Below are 14,429 nucleotides of genomic sequence, written 5' to 3' on the forward strand. Positions count from 1 at the left end.
GGATAACTCATGGTGAAGCTTGGGAGAGCCCTATGTGATGCTGACAATCAAACCTGGGTTTGTTGTGTGCAAAGCAAGTGCTCCACCTGCTGTACTATCACTTCAGCCTATGGAATATTTTTAAAAATTTGCTAAGGCAATAAAGTAATTTTGAGCCTATATGTAATTTATAATGTCTTCAATAGATACAAAACAAAAATGTCATAAAACAATTCTTCAATTACAATGAGAACTCTTTTTCCCTATCATACTAGCTAAAAAAAAGTAAAAATCCAGATAGCACAGATAGCGGTATCTATAGGGCATTTGCCTTGCACGTAGCCAACCCAGGATGGTCTCCGGGTTCGAGTCCTGGCATTCCCTAAGCCTGCCAGGAGCGATTTCTGAGTGCAGAGTCAGGAGTAACTCTGAGCCCTACTGGGTGTGGTCCAAAAACCAAAAACCAACAAAAAAAATTCAGAAAAATTTTGATAATGATATAGAAGATATGGACTACATAGTTAGGGCAAGAGATATAGTACAGAGGTTAAGGTGTTTGCCTTGCATTTGGTTGATCCTGGTCAAAATCATCAGCACTATATGCTTCACCTGAATGTAGTTTGGAGTCACTCTTGAGTCCAGAGCCAAGAGTATGCTGGGTGTGGTCCTCCAAAAGACCAAATAAATGACAAAAGAGAACATAGTTAACAAGCCTCATTTCATGACTCTCATCAGAATTTTAGATTTTACAGATGTAAAATTTACATTCCTCTTTAGTTTATACGGATGACTCAAAATTACACTGCAAATCAGTCTCAAGCAATAGCAAAATGACTGCTATCGTACAGGTCACATTCCTGTTTACCACAATAAAAAAATTGGAAATCAACAGCAGAAAGCCTATTTTTGGTTCTGGCTTTAGCAGTTAGGTGGGTGATAGTATGTCATCTCATGAGAAGGGAAAGTTGAAGAAGGAAAAGGTTTTTTGTAAGTTGTGTGGAAATGGGGTTAGATATGCCTGTTTAACGTAATATCTAGGGAGGTATATGTCTCAACTGATTCACACTAGTCATAGATAAAATCATAGATAAAATAGATGAAATGCATCCTTTTCAAAGAATTCTTTTTCTATGCTGAGATTTAATAAATCTGAATTGGAAAATTACCTATTTAAATTAATTTTGCCAATTAATTGGTCATGCTGACACCTAGTGGTATGAAATAGGATAGCAAGAAATGTGTTTTGTTTATTAGCTGAGTATTTTTATTTGGATTTTGGGTCACTCCTAGTGGTGCTCAGGGATCAGTGTTAGGCTTGTGGGATCATAGTATTGGGGATTAAATCTGGGTCAGCTGCGTGCAAAGCAAATACCTTATCTGCTGTACTATCTCTCCAGCTCTGCACATATTTTAGATTAAAGCAGCAAGGATTAAAAAAAATAAAAAGCAAGGATTATAAAATCACTGCTTTCACTGGTCCAAATATTTCCATTCTCATATTTATATTATACACTATTTTTATATCATAAATATAACTTTTGTCTTTTTGTTTTAAAATATTTATATTGCAAAAGGTTAGCATTCTCTAAGTGGGAAAATCTTACTGCTTAAAAATTATACAAATAGTTAATACTTGTTGAAATCTCACATTATTTTAAGTTACTTGCATGAAAAATTTAAATACAACAACCATATGAATACTATTAGGCATGATTTGAGGAAACTAAAGAATATAAAGATGAGTAGTTTACTCAAAGCTAGTGGAAAACAACCAAGGCCTTGAACAAGCTAGCTTAAAAAGCTAGTACATACGTTTTGCACGTCGGAGGCTCAGTTTTGATCTCTGGTACCACATGGTACCCAGTACTGGAAGCAACCCCTGAACAGCATTCTGGGAGTTGTTCCTAATTACAGCTAGGTATGGACCCAAAACTAAAAACAAAACAAAACCAAACCAAGACTATACTTTCAGGGATCATTTCTATAGTATGTGACTAGAGAAGTTTCTCTGATCCTGTAGCGCACCTGAAGCCACGAGGAGGAGCCAGAGCATCCTCTCCTGAGCGTGAAGCCCGCTCTAGGTGTTGCTTCTGCGATTGCCTTTGGCCATTGATGATCGTTCTCCCTTTCCTCTGGAAAGGGTAGAGGGAGAGGATGCAGTCTGAGTGGTAAAAGAAAAACAAACAAACAACCGAGATTTGTATGCAAATAACATTGTTATATAGATTGGGGGGGCTGCACATCTGGCAGAGTTTAGGACTTACTCATGGCTCAATGCACAGGGATTGCTCCTAGTGGTGCTTAAGTAACTATATCGGATGTTGGGGATCCAAACAGGATTGGATCCATGCAAGGAATGTACCCCATCCTATCTCTATAACCCCTGTTCTATATTTCTTAAGCTTAACTATCATGAACAGGTTTATATTAGGAAAAGCTGAATAAAACCCTAAATATTTAACAATAAAGCACAGGTCAACAAACTCTAGGATATAGATTTGATAGTGATGCTATGCAGATATTTAAAAATCATAGATTTAAAGATTATGTAATACGATGGAACACGTAACAATTTTGACAAATCTAACTATCATGTAACATTACGAGTTATACATCTATATGTGATAAGCTAATGTTTTTACTTTGTATTTGGGAACATATTTGAAAACATTTCAAACTTATAAGAAGTTTCAAAAATTGGTTTTGGAGGGGCCAGAGAGGTGGCGCTAGAGGTAAGGTGTCTGCTTTGCAAGCGCTAGCCAAGGAAGGACTACAGTTCGATCCCCCGGGATCCCATATGGTCCCCCCAAGTCAGGGGCAATTTCTGAGCACTTAGCCAGGAGTAACCCCTGTAACAGGAGTAACCCCTAATCATCAAATGGGTGTGGCCCAAAACAAAACAAAAAAATTAGTTTTGGAGTGATAGCACAGAGGGGGTGCACTCAGCTGACCTAGGTCTGATCCATGGCATCCCATATGGTACCCTGAGCACTGACATGAATGACCCGAGCACGGAGTGTGATCCAAAAACCAAAAATAAAATTAAAGTACTATAAGGAACACTAATATATCCTTAACAAATATTTTCTTTTTCTTTTTTTTTTTTTTTTTGGTTTTTGGGCCACACCCGTTTGACGCTCAGGGGTTACTCCTGGCTATGCACTCAGAAATCGCCCTTGGCTTGGGGAGACCATATGGGACGCCGGGGGATCGAACCATGGTCCGTCCTATGCTAGCGCTTGCAAGGCAGACACCTTACCTCTAGCACCACCTTCCCGGCCCAACAAATATTTTCTTATGGTTATCATTTTGTCCCATTTTTTTTTATTCTCTCTCTCCCCTTTTCTATTTCTCTCACGTGAATGTGTGTTGGGAAGATGGATCATACCCAGCAGTACTTTGAAGGGGTCTCAAACTCGAGGCCCGCGGGCTGTAAACGGCCCTCCCTACAACATTTTGTGGCCCTGCCCTAGAGGAATCTTTTTGTTTTGTTTTGTTTTAGTTGTTTGGGTCACATCCCCAATGTTCAAGACTTACTACTGACTTTGCACTCAAGGATCTCCCCGACTTTGCCTCCTGCGGCCCCCAGGTAAATTGAGTTTGAGACCCCTGATAGGGGAACATGTGGTGCCAGATACAGAACCTGGGCTTCCTTATGTGGAACCTGGGTTCCTGCCCCTTGAGTCATCTTCCTGGACCCCCTCGCACAATTTTTAACAAATCATGGCACATTATTTCTGAAAAAGAGTTTTGCTCTATAGTTACCAATTAACTTAGAATATGCCTAGACTCTCTCTCTCTCTCTCTCTCTCTCTCTCTCTCTCTCTCTCTCTCTCTCTCTCTCTTCCCTCTCTCCATATTTTTAAGATTATAGTGCTTCTACACCCCCAACTTTTGTAAAAATAGAACACTTCATTGTTTTATAAATGTTGTTTCTTGGTTATAATGAAGTTAGAACAGAAACACTTCATAGATGATGTTCTTGCCTTATCTGAATCACTTGTCTCTCACAGTTATTTTATGGCAGTGTTTGGGCACTATTTCTGGCTCTGTGCCCAGGAATAACTTCTGGTGGTGCTCAGGGGACTGACCATATGCAGTGCTATAGACTGAACCAAGGCCAACTGCATGTAAAGCAAACAACCTTACTCCACAGTTAACTTTGATTTTCAGTCAAGAGAGTGCTTGATTTCTCTACAAATCAACATTTTTCTTTCTTGCAAGTAAAAAGAAGTGTGGGAGGGAGCTATTTTAAGATCACAAAAATACCCCTTTCTCAAGGAAGATTTCCCTTGGTTTTAGTTCCTATTGATGATTCTTGCTTGATCCAGTATTTACCATGAAGCTTATAAAAGGATGATTTCCCAACAAGTAGGGTTGCATTTTTATTTTTATGAGCCTTGTGCTCTTCTGCTTTTATAAGCCCCTTACCACATAAAAATATTTTAAATTAAAAAATATTTTAAATTATATTTGACTCAGTATAAAAATAAACAAAACCCAGGATGTATTTATTGTTATTATATGTATTTATCTTCTAATATATTTTATTAATTTCTTTGAGAGGTGCAAGCCAACCGAGCAGTGTTCAGGGGTTACTCCTGTCTCTGTGCTCAGAGGTTGTGATTTCTTTTCAAGGAAATAATAACTAAAACATTTTCATGGGCATTAGATTCTGTGCCTAATGGAAAAGTTGGCGCTGGGCCATCAGAATTCTATTCCAAAAAGTCTATTTTCCCCGCCCCACACTTATCTGTCTATTAATGATATGCATTTATGGATTGCTATTTTTTAATAGTTTATTATTCATTACTTAAAAAAACTTAGTTTGATACTCAAATTATGTCAGATTTGATGATCAGTGGGAGACTCTTCGAGCTGGGCTCCAGGTACTTGCAACATGCTTTGTTCCTGTTGTTTGTTGTTTGTGTTTTTTACCACTTACTTTTTGTTATAACTTATTTTCTAGCTCTAATTGGATCTATTTTGCCCAGTGAGAGGAAAACAACTGAAATAGGCCATTTATCAGAAGATCTCAGATCCCAACAGTGGGAAATAAGATTAGAAAGCAAGATTTAAATAGTAGGCCTGCTCACTGCTATTAAATTGTCTTTGCTTCTTAAACCTTTGGACATCCAGAACTAGGAAATACATATATAAAATATATGTACATATATCTCTTAATATATGACACATAGAAGTATCATGGGCACAGATGTGTGTACACATATTCATAATTTAAAAATAAGGAGTTCACACCAGTTTCTCTCATTCTGATCCATATCTATGGGACTAGACTTAGAGAAATTTCAAGTTTTTTTTAACCTACCTCATTCCATATGAACATGTTTCTTCTTTCTTAGAGTCTTGATCCCCAACAATAGCAAGACATTTATTCATTTGTTCACTTTAGCAATGAGAGTAACATTTTAATACATTCTCACCAATAAGTGTGTTTTCGAGTTTTGATTTTTTTGCCAATCTAAAAATACCTGGCAATCTTTTAATAATTTACATTTTTGTTGTTTAAAACATCTTTTCATATACATCTTTGAGAATTTTCTATTCATACCTTTGACTATCCTTCTACAGTTTTTTCTCTCTTTTTTGTGGTATTTTTCTCCATTTTGAAGATTTAATTTTATTTTTTGGCCACACTCCATGGACCTTGAAGCTATTCCCTGCTCTGTAATCAGGGTTTGCTCCTGGCAGTGCTCAGGAGACCATGAGGTGCCGATGATCAAACCCAGCCCAACCATCTACAAATACTCTTTACACTGTCTCTCTGGTCCTCAATGAGATTTTTTGAAAAGTAAATTTGACATAATAGCCTTTATCTGTGATACACGTTGTTAACATTATATTCTAATTTGACTTTTGACTTCAGTGATGATGTTTTGTCATATATTTTTATTTTATTTTTATTTATGGGGTCAAATAGTACAGTTAGTAGGACACTTGCTTTGCATATGGCCAACCTGAGTTAGAGCCCCAGAACCCTGTTTGGTTCACGGACAACCCTCCCACTCCAGCTGTGATCCCTGAATGATAAACTATAAGTTTTGAGGACGACTAGGTGTGGACCAAAAATAGACAAATCAAAAAATGTTTATGTAGTAAATTTTATCTTTTATTCTTCTTATCTCTTGTATTGGAACACATTGCAATAAAGCTTTCCTTTATATAGAGCTTAAAGAATTCTATCATTTTAAAAAGAACTTGTGTAATGTTATTTTATTTTGGTGTTGTCATTTCTTCTGGATTTTTCCTTGTGAAGGGGCTAAGGGTGTGGCCAAACAGTAGAGTTCTTGTATTGCATGTGTGAATCCCTCAGTTTGATTACTGCACACACATAAGAACAGCTAAAGTTTTTATTTTTTTGTGTGTGTGGTTTTTTTTTTTTGGGGGGGGGTCACACCCAGCAGTGCTCAGGGGTTAGTCCTGGCTCCAGGCTCAGAAATTGCTCCTGGCAGGCATGGGGGACCATATGGGACTCCGGGATTTGAACTGATGACCTCCTGCATGAAAGGCAAACACCTCCATGCTATCTCTCCGACCCCTAAAGTTTTTCTTGTGTGTGGCATGATGAATGACTCTGATTTTCTTTTTCCAAATAACTCTATTGACAATGATTGAATATTCTTGGACTATAGGTTACTGTTTTCTTTTTTTGTTTGTTTGTTTGTTTTGGGGTCACATCTGACTGTGCTCAGGGGTTATTCTTGGCTCTGTGCTCAGAAATCACTCCTGGCAGGCTCAGGGAACCATATGGGATGCCGGGATTCGAACCACCATCCTTCTGCATGCAAGGCAAACATGTTATCTTTCCAGCCCTGATTGTTTTCTTTCTTTCTCTATTTGTTTTTTTTTCCCACTTTTTAGATTCCACATATTAGTAATGTCATATGACATTAGTCTTTCTCTTAAGTGAAGATTTACTTCATTTATATAATACCTTCAAATTTAATCCATGTTGAAACAACTGGCAAGATTTAATTCTTTTGTAGTGGCTGTATAATATTTCTTTTATATATACAAAACACAACCTCATCATTCATTCATTCATTCAGCAACAGGCACTTTGGTTGTTTGCATATTTTTGCTATCATAAAAAATGTTTCAATGAATTTAATACATATCTCTTTTTTTTTTTTTTTTGGTTTTTGGGCCACACCCTGTGACGCTCAGGGGTTACTCCTGGCTATGCGCTCAGAAGTTGCTCCTGGCTTCTTGGGGGACCATATGGGATGTCGGGGGATCGAACCGCGGTCTGTCCTAGGCTAGCGCAGGCAAGGCAGGCACCTTACCTCCAGCGCCACCGCCCGGACCCACATATCTCTTTTTTTGAGTTAGTGTTTTTATATATTTTTTCAGATAAACACATAAATGTGGAAACACTAGATCATATGGTATCTCTCCTTTCAATTTTTTAAGGAATTTACATAATAACTGAACAAAGTTACATTCCCACCAAGAGGGTACAATGATTTACTTTCAGCACCTTATGGCAACACTTATTTGGGGGTGACAATGGAGGGGGCAGAGTGCCCAAGTAATGCTAAAGGGGCCCAGGGTTACTCCTAGTGATTCTTGGTCAATTATGCCAGGTGATACTAATTAGGGACTAAGGATACTTAGTCCTATGCTGCTTAGTCCTATGGTGCCTGCAGGGGCCCATTAGGTAACTGGTGGTGAACAGAGGGCCTTCAGGGTTGCTCCCAGTGATGCTTGGGAGGATAAAGATCTAAACAGTATATAGGCAGATACAATGTATGTGCCTTAACTCTTGTACTATCTCTCTGGCCCCTAACTGTTTTGTAATAATGGACATTCTAACCGATGTGAGGTTTATTTCTTCTGGTTTTTTTTATTTCTTCTTATTTATTATTTTTATCTTTATTGATTTTGATTTTGATTTGTATTTCTGATGATTAATGGTATAAAATGTTTGATTTTTATTTTTTTAGTGTTGGGATTTAACCCAGGGCCTCACACTTATTTACCATTACTCTATAACTCCAGTTAATATTATTGTCTTTTCATGTATCGTTTGGTCATCTGCATGTCTTCTTTCCTCTTCTTTCCCCTATTCCTTCTCTTGGTTGCCACAACTGGAAATCACACACACACTCAGCTATGGTGCTTGTCAGGTGTTATGCAGTCTTCGTTTATGGTGCCTGCACATGTGCTCTGTGGAGATTGCATTCATTTAGCTACGGGGTGCAAACACTTCTGGTGTTAGTGTTTACTGGAGTTGCACTCCTGACTGTAGATCTGAAACATCATTGGTTGCATTTGCTGTTGGGGGTTATCCACTTTATTTACAATTCTTTTTGTTTTGTTTTGTTTTGTTTTTGTTTTTTGGGTCTCACCTGGCAGTGCTCGGGTTACTCCTGGCTCCACACTCAGAAATCGCTCCTGGCAGGCACGGGGACCATATGGGATGCCAGGATTTGAACCAATGACCTTCTGCATGAAAGGCAAACGCCTTACCTCCATTCTATCTCTCTGGCCCCTTTATCTACAATTCTCCCATACATCTGGCTGTGGTACTCTGGAAATCATTGCCAAGGGTCTCAGGCAACAAAGCTACCAGGATTGTGTTTGGTATAAGTGTGGTACCAGGAATTAACTCAAAGCCTCATGATTGCAAAGCAGGCACTTCAGCCACACAGCCATCAACCCCAGACATACCTGTATGTCTTTTTAAGAAAAATGTCAGGGCCCGGAGAGATAGCACAGCGGCGTTTGCCTTGCAAAAAGCCGATCCAGGACCAAAGGTGGTTGGTTCGAATCCCGGTGTCCCATAGGGTCCCCCGTGCCTGCCAGGAGCTATTTCTGAGCAGACAGCCAGGAGTAACCCCTGAGCACCGCCGGGTGTGGCCCAAAAACCAAAAAAAAAAAAAAAAGAAAAAAGAAAAATGTCAGATCTTCCACTGATTTTTGTTGTTGTTGTTGTTGTTGTTTCTTTTAGTTTGGGAGACACATCTAGTGGTGCTCCGGGAATTTTCCCAGGTCAATGATGAAGTTACTCCCAGAGGTGCTCTGGGCAACCATGCAATAGTGAGGATCTAATTTGGGACTCTTACACACAAAATATGCACTCCAAGGCCAGTTGAACTGTCTCTCTTGCCCTTCTACCAAAAAATTCAATTTAAATGCTTTTTCTTTTGTTATTAAGTTACATGAGTTCTTCATATATTTTGGATTAAGCTCCTTATCAATGTATAATTTACAAATATTTTCCCACTACTGAGCTTGCTTTTTCATATCATAGTTGGTTTCATATCATTGATGGTTTCCTATGCTGTATAGAAGCTGTTTAGTTTGTAGTTTCATGTGCTTATTGTTTGCTTTTATAATAAAATTTCTAAAATCACTTCCAAAATATGTAAAGGAATTTACTGCCTATGCTTTCTTCTAGTAGTTTTATTGTCACAGATCTTAAATTTAAGTCTTTAATCCATTTTAAGTTGATTTTTGTATATGAGGTCAGAGAGATAATAGAGACAGTCAGGCACTTACCTTGCACAGAGATCATCTGGGTTTGATCCCTCACTAACAAATAATCCCAAGTCCCTTCAGGAATGATCTTCAGAGTTAGTAGTAATTCCTGAGCACAGCCAGATGCGGCTCCCACCCCCCGCTAATATTTTACTATTATTAAAGTTTCTTTTTGTTTGGGGTTACAACCAGTTGTCCTTAGGGCTTACTCCTGACTTTGTACTCAAGGTTCACTCCTAGGCAACAATTTGTGGTGTCAGGGACCAAGCCTAGATCATTCTCATGTTGCATGAGAGTAGAACACATGTAAGGCAAGCACCTTAACAGCTGTGCTATTTCTTCAGCCCCTGCCAAATTATTTTTGTGTACAATATAATAGTGATTTTTATTTTTCAGTATATGGCTATCCAATTTCCCAAACACCACTTATTCACTGAAGAGACTCATCCCCATTCTTTTTTTTTTTTTTTTTGCTTTATAGATTTTGGGCCACACCCAGTGACACTCAGGGGTTACTCCTGGCTATGTGCTCAGAAATTGCTCCTGGTTTGGGCGACCATATGGGATACCGTGGGATTGAACCACAACCACGGTCTGTCCTGGATCAGCCGTGTGCAAGGCAAATGCCCTACTGCTGTGCTCTCGCTCCAGCCCTTTTTGATTTTTTGTAGATTAATAGATAATGTATAATACATTATGTTCCATAGATATGTCTTTTTGAGATGCCAATACATAGCATATTTTATTATAGTTTTGTAATATAATTTGAAATCAAATAGCATGATTTCTCTAGCTATTTTATTTAACAAGATTGCTTTAACTATTCAATTATTTTTGGTTCCATATGTATATGTATGTATATATACACACATATATTTTAGGGTTGTTTAATTTCTTTGAAAAACACCATTGGAATTTTTATAGGGTTTTTTTATAAATCTGTAGATAATTTTAGATAGCTATAAAATATGAAAAATATTAATTCCAATACACAGGCATAAAATATTGTTTCATTCTTTTTCAACTTCTTTCACCAATTTATCATGCCTACAGCCAAATCTTTCATCTCTTAAATTTATTCCTAAATATTTATTTGTAAATATATTTATGCATAAGAATATATTGTATATATTATTATAATGTATTAATAACATAATGTATTATATAATATAACATATTATTATATAATATAAACTATAATGCATAAGAATATATTTATATCTTATATATTTATAAATTCATTCTTTTTGTGTAATTATAAATGAAATTATTTTCTCCTTGGGCCGGGCGGTGGCGCTAAAGGTAAGGTGCCTGCCTTGCCTGTGCTAACCTTGGACGGACCGCGGTTCGATCCCCCGGTGTCCCATATGGTCCCCTAAGCCAGGAGCAACTTCTGAGCACATAGCCAGGAGTAACCCCTGAGCATTATCGGGTGTGGCCCAAAAACCAAAAAAAAAAAAAAAAAGAAATTATTTTCTCCTTATAGGTCATTAGTATTGAAGTACACATATTTTTGCATATTTGGTTTTTAATCTTGCAACTTTCTTGAATTTATTTATCAGCTAGCTTTTTTGGTCCTTAGGGTTTATATATAAATATATATATATATCTCAACTGAAAATAGTAACAACTTTACTTCATTTATTTTTCTTATCCAATTACCCAGACTAAGACTTCCAATGTCATGTTACATAAAATGGTGAGAATGGATTTATTCCTAATCTTAGAGGAAAGATTTTTCATCCTTGAATGGAATGATAAGCATGGTCTCAACTTGTTATGAGTTTTTCTTATTAATGGATGCTGAATTTTATTCATTGATTTTTACTACTGATATATGTATGATATTTACCCTTATATTGTTACTATGATGTCATGTCATTTGATTGACTTGTAAATGTGTCATTCTTGCATCACTAAAGTAAAACTTAATAATGGCATATGATCCTCTTAAAATATTTTTTTATTATTTTTCTCATGTTTCATTGAGGCCTTCTATGATTGTTGGGGATTTTGGCCTCTTTCCTCCTTACATTCTTTCCTTTTTTCTGTTGAGGATCAAACTAGGGAACTCATAATTGTGAAGTCAGTGCTTTATTACTGAACTATATCCCTGGTCTTGTAATTTTCTTTGCTTGTGGTGTCCTTGTTTGGATTTGGTATCAGAAAAACAGTAGCCTCAAAACACAGATAATATATATAGTCTACATAGGTGAAGACTTCATTTCCAATTTCCTGTGTTAGTTCTAAGTGTTTAATAAGTGTGAGTATTATCTATTTAGTTGAACCGTTAACTTAAGGTCAAAACTATTGATAAAACTTATTGTTTCATAAGGGCAGCATACACTTGTGAAGCAAAATGTTTTCTGATGTCTTACTTTAGTAGCCATGGTAACTATATTTACTTATTCCTGAATTCTTCACTGCTTCTAACAAGTGCTAAACAATGTGGTTACACTCATAGCTGATTGACATATTCCAGCCTAGACTAAAGAAAATGGTAGTAAATATAATACTAATGGCAGTAAAATAATCTTTCTCTCCTTTTTTGTATATATGTGTACAATAGTCTTTTGGGGGATTATAACTGGTAGTCATGGATTCTTCTGGCTTGGGACTCAGAAATTATTCCTGGTGGGCTTGGGGGACCACATAGATGCCAGGGATCAAACCCAAGTTTGGCTGCATGCAAGGCAAATGTCCTATCCATTATACTATTGATCCAGCCCCATGTAAATAACAATTTTAATTAGGATATAACACATTAATTGTCATGCTTTACTATATGTGAATATAAAGACTTAGATAGTTAGAATGTAACTTTTTATATTTTCTAAATTTGAATCCTTAGGCTGGAGAGAGTACAGACATTAAAGTGTTTGACTAGCATGTAGCTGACCCCAGTTTATTTCCCAACACCAAACATGGCCCCAAGCACTGACTGGAGTGATCTCTAAGCACAGGGCCAGGAGCAGAACCTGAATACAACAATGTGGATCCTCCCACCCCCCGATTTTGGGCCTTATCTTGCTTCAAATGAAATTTATTACAAATTTATTTTTATATTTTGCTTTATGCAAGAGCACATTCTAGAAAAGGTTTGTGTAGATAATTGTTTTAGTTAGTATTATGACCTCAATGTTGGCTGATCAGTGATAAATAAAAATATCTATATGTATATTCATAGTCTCAAAACATAGTCAAGACTAGTTGTACTGCATCTTTTGCACTCCAGATTTTAATATAATTTTTTGTTTTGTCTTTATATCTTCAAAGATTTTGTTCCTTGTTCTTTAAAGATGGTAGTATTCATAAAACATTTTAGGAAGGAAACACACAAGGTAGTTTTTCAGGGACCTAAACCTCTGTAGGAATGCTGTTTTGTGGTTGCCTTTACCTGATGTACTTCTCTCCTTGTCCTCCTGGTGAATTCCAGTTTATCCTTCATGAAGCTGAGTTCATCAGCATCTCCTTTGTGATGTTTCTTGGTGGAATTAATTGATCATCCTTGCCATCTCTTCAGTGTATTTTGGAATTTATGACATTGTACTGTATTTCTGTGTTTATAAATATGTTTCCTCTAGCCTCCATAATTTCTTAGGGGTTGAGTCGTATGCTCAGTAAAAATTCACATAATAGGTATGATGGAGAAACAACCTGGGTAGTCCTGGAGTCCCCAAGTTGTCCTAGGGCCAGCATCTGGGCTATGCCTCTATAGTCATGGAGCTCTCAAAGTAGAAGGTGGCAAAAGGAGACTGTCCCCTGTGTTAGTGCCACCCTCATTTGAGGGGGATGACTGAGATGGAGCTTCTTCTCTTCAAGGCCTGCTGATGCTCCAGCATTTCCAGGGATCAGCCAACTTCCTGAAAAATCAAGCCCAACCCCACCACCCCTTAAGAACAGGCCTATACCTGTTTGAGGAGCCTGCTTTGCGGTTGAAGACTGCGCCTGTATCTCAGTGTGATGCCTCGAAGTCCTCTGATGGTATTTAAAATCTGAACCCCCTGACCCTGTTGAGCAAAATGTTTCCGGTGAATAATGATAGGGGCAGCTATCAGCTTATCCGTGGACTCTTTTGCTCCGTCAGAGACCAGGTTTTTGTTTTTGTTTTTGGCTCCAAGAGCTACCGCAGCACTCACAGAGTCACAGGGAGGGAGTGGCTCCTGTTCTGTCATTTCGGGGTGTTTTTTTTTTTTTTTCTTTCTTTCTTTCTGAGCCTGGACCAGCAGCATCCTGGAGACCATAACAGTGCTTGTCGCGTTCTCTGTGGCCCATCTTGGGGCCTTCTCTGAATCCACTAGGGAGCCCCTCAGTTCCCTCATCCGCGGCATCTGTGTCCATCTGCAAAGACCTTATCGACCTCCCTAAGTTCCTCTTACCACCCACATACGTGTGTATGGAGCAGGAGAGGGTGTCCCTCGGCCCACAGCACCAATGCCCCGAGAGAGAGAGAGAGACAGCAGTTGGTTTCTCTAAGGCAGCCCCGGTGGAGACCGGAGAGCGCCCCCCCCCGGGTCCCTGGAGAGCTCCGTGGGGCCCGCGCGGCATCCTGAGCGGCTGTGAACGGAGCCGAGCGCGCCCGTGGCCCGCACCCAGGAGTCGGGCGCCACCTGGAAGGGCGCCCACCGCTCGGCACCTCCCCGACGCCCCGCGAGCCCCTCCAGGCCCCACTCGCCGCCGCCGCCCCTTTCCACTCACCGCCAGGCCCGGCTGTCACCCGGAGGGAGCCCGCGTCCGTCCCGAGCGCCCCGGGCGGGCGGCGGCTTGCAGAGAGACGCGCCCCGCCGGGTCCCGGCTGCGCCCGCCGCCCGCAGACCTGAGCTCTCGCCGCAGCCTCGCGTCCCCGCCGCTGGCGAGCAGCCACTGTCGCCCGCAGCTCCCCGCCCCACGCGCCCCGGCGCGGCGCGGCGAGGGCGGCAAAGGCGGCCAGAAAGTGGCGGCGCAGG

The 14,429-nt window shown here is 39.3% G+C and overlaps 1 non-coding gene across 1 annotated transcript; it reads left to right on the forward strand.

The window, feature by feature from the left end:
- Positions 1-1,935: 1,935 nt before the first annotated feature.
- On the forward strand, positions 1,936-2,149 carry LOC126028929 (small nucleolar RNA U3). Its single transcript, XR_007502602.1, has one exon. It is a non-coding gene; the product is annotated as a small nucleolar RNA U3 (small nucleolar RNA).
- The last annotated feature ends 12,280 nt before the right edge of the window (positions 2,150-14,429 follow it).

The sequence above is a fragment of the Suncus etruscus genome, chromosome 14 (genome assembly GCF_024139225.1).
Source record: "Suncus etruscus isolate mSunEtr1 chromosome 14, mSunEtr1.pri.cur, whole genome shotgun sequence".
Classification (NCBI taxonomy): domain Eukaryota; kingdom Metazoa; phylum Chordata; class Mammalia; order Eulipotyphla; family Soricidae; genus Suncus; species Suncus etruscus.